The 3669-nt window shown below is 48.1% G+C and overlaps 1 pseudogene; it reads left to right on the forward strand.

The window, feature by feature from the left end:
* The first annotated feature begins 850 nt into the window (after positions 1-850).
* On the forward strand, positions 851-959 carry LOC144771039 (5S ribosomal RNA; annotated as a pseudogene).
* Positions 960-3669: the final 2710 nt, after the last annotated feature.

Raw genomic sequence — 3669 nt, forward strand, 5'->3', positions numbered from 1 at the left:
AAATTGCGTTTCGCTATTCATTTCGCAGAATCCGTGGTTGGTCGCTATTTCCGTATCGCTAATGCGCGACTACCGGGACTCTGCGACTATTATAGCATCATCGCTATTTTAATCGCTATTCTGTGTTAGCGAATTCGCTATTTTGTACTTAAATGCCGATTCCGTGTTTTGCACCCGCAATTGCATTTTCGCAGCCATTGCGGGCGCAATTTCGCTTCATGAATCAGGCTGTAAGTATTTTGCCCAGAATCACAGGAGGTAACGTGTAATATGTTTGCTCTTGATGCATGTCACTATTGCCTGTGACATAACGTTTGTTCTTGTATCATGCTGACTTGTAAATTATTTCCTCCTGTTTCCCTGTTCCTATTTCCGAAGCGCTGTGACACCCGCGTGGCCTTCCGAGGGCCCGGTCTGGCATGACTTTCCCACGGATCCGGGGGAGGGGCACTGGGGGTTGGTACCTGTGCCCGTACCAACGGAAGGGGGCACATTTCAGTAGGCCTTTCCCCAGTCTGGGGGTTGACACTGCCCTGGTCCTGATTTTGAGTGGCAGCAGTTGCGGGCCAGGAGCTGCGGCCGCCAGAGTGTCTCATTGTCCCAGTTGCGGGGGGCAATAGAGCTGCATGTCTAGGCCCGCGCCTGGTTAGGCACGGGCCCGATGGGTTTTGTTAAATGCCTTGGGCGACTGCTAGTGGGGAGCCTGATACTTAGTAAGGAGATGCCAGAAAATAGTGGTATATTATTACAGAGTATCATGTAAGATATTCTAAGACATCTGGAAAGCCTTCCCCTTTTTTCAATTGACTCCTTCTTTCATGAACACTGTTCAGACGGTTAGAGGGGCCCGTGCTACGGCCATATCACCCTGAATGCGCCCTATCTCGGAAGCTAAGCAGGGTCGAGCCTGGTTAGTACTTGGATGGGAGACCACCTGGGAATACCAGGCGCCGTAGGCATTTTCAAAAGGGTTTATTCCTTGCCGTTCATTTTGCCCTGTTAATTGTAAACTTTGTTTTATCTGGTTGGCCTAACGGGTGGCTGTTCATAGTCTTTGAACGATCAGGACAACAACCAGAGGCTCACGTACTAACACACCTATTGTCAGTCCAGCTATTTCACAGAGTGAAATGAGGTGTTTACACCATCGGGTAGCACTGTCCCGCTGTTTGTGTTGGTTCTCCTTTCGCGATAGAGTAATCTGTGAGCCCTTGCCCCCGCTGTGTGGAAACCTTCTCACATGCCGGTTCATGTAGCGCAGAAATGCAGCGTGGCTTCTTGGCACTGTGCTGGTGACTCACAAGCTCTTCGGGGTTTTAAGTATTCGCTCAGAATGTGTGCCACTAGGCTGTTGCATGTAGGTGGCGCAGTGAGTGATAACCTCCTCCGGTGAGGCAGCAGAACAGCAGCACTCTAGGCCGGCAATCCAAGCAGGGCGGCTGAGACCTCAGGTGTGCTAACCGAACAGTATCTCCCGTGCTTGATTGGGGCGCTCTTGACTTCGAGTAGTGGGATCTCTGACCTTTCTGCTAACCGCGCTGGGGATACGCTGCACAGCACCAGCGAGTGGGTGGTTTTTTGGCAGATGGGGTGAGAAGCGAGGGACATACAGCCTGATTCATCAAGCTGATTTGCGCTCGCAAAGGGCCAGATTCTGAGAATCTGGCCCTTTGCGAGTGCGATTTTTGCATTTGGGATTCATCATCCCAAATGCAAAAATCACTATTACCGAAATCGCATATTTGCGAGGAATTGGATTTAAGGAATCTCTAATAGAGATTCCTTAAATGCAATTCATCAACCAATTAGAAAAAGCGAAATCGCAATATTTTGTCTCAATTTACCACCAAGTCTGACTTGGTGGTAAATTGCGAAAATAGTGTAAAAAGCACTTTAGTGCATTTTTTTCTTTTGCATGTTACACACACACATGTCCTTTGGACATGTGTGTGCGCAACACCTGTTCAAATGTGCATTTAAGGGGTGCTACAGGGTGTCCTTTGGACACCCCTGGCACCCTTAAAATCGCTATCTTATTTGAGAGTAGCAAATTGCTACTCGCAAATAAGGGATACTCCCCATTCATTCCTATGGGCCTTTTGGCCCATAGGAATGAATGGGGAGTTATTCCTTATTTGCGAGTAGCAAATTGTTACTCGCAAATAAGGAATGTGTAGGAATCGCTATTTATTTAGCAATTCCTACATGAATACCGTTTTGCGAGTCCTCAATAGCGATTCGCTATGAATCGCTATTAGGGGCTCGCAAAACGGCCCGTTGATGAATAAGGCTGTATGTGCGCTCCTGTCTCAAATCACTTGGAGGAATTGAAAGATATGGGAGTCTTTTCAAGTACCGATAGTGTGTTTTCAAAAGAAAGAACATTTTCGCAGCTTAAAGTAGAGTTTTTTCATGTTTGTTTTATGGCTTTATTAAGTGACATGAGCACACTCGTCTCACGGGCTATCCCTGTTCACGGATGCACCTAATCTTTGTACTTGAACATCAGACTAGAGCATGCCCTGCCCCTTGCCTAGTGCTCTGCACCATGAGCATTATAGTGCTTCTGGAGCCTAACCATTAGCGGATGCCCCTCCCCCAGCCCCCCCCCCCCCCCCCGATCACCTGTGTAGGGGGCGCTCGCATCTCTGTGAAGGCCTGGGCTCAGACAGCTGAATCAAGGTTCAGCTGCCAGCAGTGATGGGCCAGTGTCCTTACTTACATAACGACAAGAAGATTGTTTTGGTGTGGTTTAAAACACACAACGTGATAGAGGCCTCCCACCTCTTTAAACCGGGCTCTGAAAGTGGCATTCTCTGAAAGCCAAGTAGAGGTGGTCGGTAGTGTTTGCTTGGCCAGGCGTTGGCTGGGGGTGTTGTGCGATTTCTTTGTAGGCTTAGCTGTGCAGGCTACCCTGCACCTGAGTTTCAACAGACTAGGACACAAAGCGAAATTTGTGGGAGGCAGGTGCCAAGAGATGGGTCTTCTGATACATCTAGACCTGGTTTAGTATCCAGGCTATGGAGTGGCTGTGTGACACTCTGGTGTTGAAAGTGGTCAGTCGGTTGGCAGGCCTTCTACATCTGCGTTTCATATGGGTTTCACTCAGCATTTATCCTTCTGAGGTCGATAAAATGAGTAACATGGTGTTGAATAACAATAAACATGTTATGCAGCGCCAAGATACCATGGGGTGAACGTGCTCCCAATTAGTCAGAAGCGGAAATTGTGAAGAACTTTGGTGAATACAGTGGGCTCACTCCGCAGTGTAGTAAGCGAGAGTGCAGCACTATTTCCATGGGGCTGTAGGGTGGTGTAGGTAACAAAGTTGACACAGGCAAAACAACAAATGTTTCATTAGCGCCTCAAGCGCAGTGGCATGGGGCCCTCGGGAGAGAAACTAGCTCACTGCACCCTTACTATGTACTGTGCAACCCAACTTGATGGGAGGGGGGTAGTTTACTTATGCATTATCGACCTTGAAGCCAAGTAGGCATCGCGGAGCTCTGCTCACACTAAAGTGGGCCAAGATCACACAAAGCATAGATTGAGAGTGTGATGTCAGTCATATATGGCGATTTATGAGAATATGCCAGAGGTAGCGAATATGACATCACAGACTTGATGAGTGTTAATATCATGGTTCATCTTTTCTTCCAATATAGACAA

This window comes from Lissotriton helveticus, chromosome 7, assembly GCF_964261635.1.
Source record: "Lissotriton helveticus chromosome 7, aLisHel1.1, whole genome shotgun sequence".
In the NCBI taxonomy this organism is placed as follows: domain Eukaryota; kingdom Metazoa; phylum Chordata; class Amphibia; order Caudata; family Salamandridae; genus Lissotriton; species Lissotriton helveticus.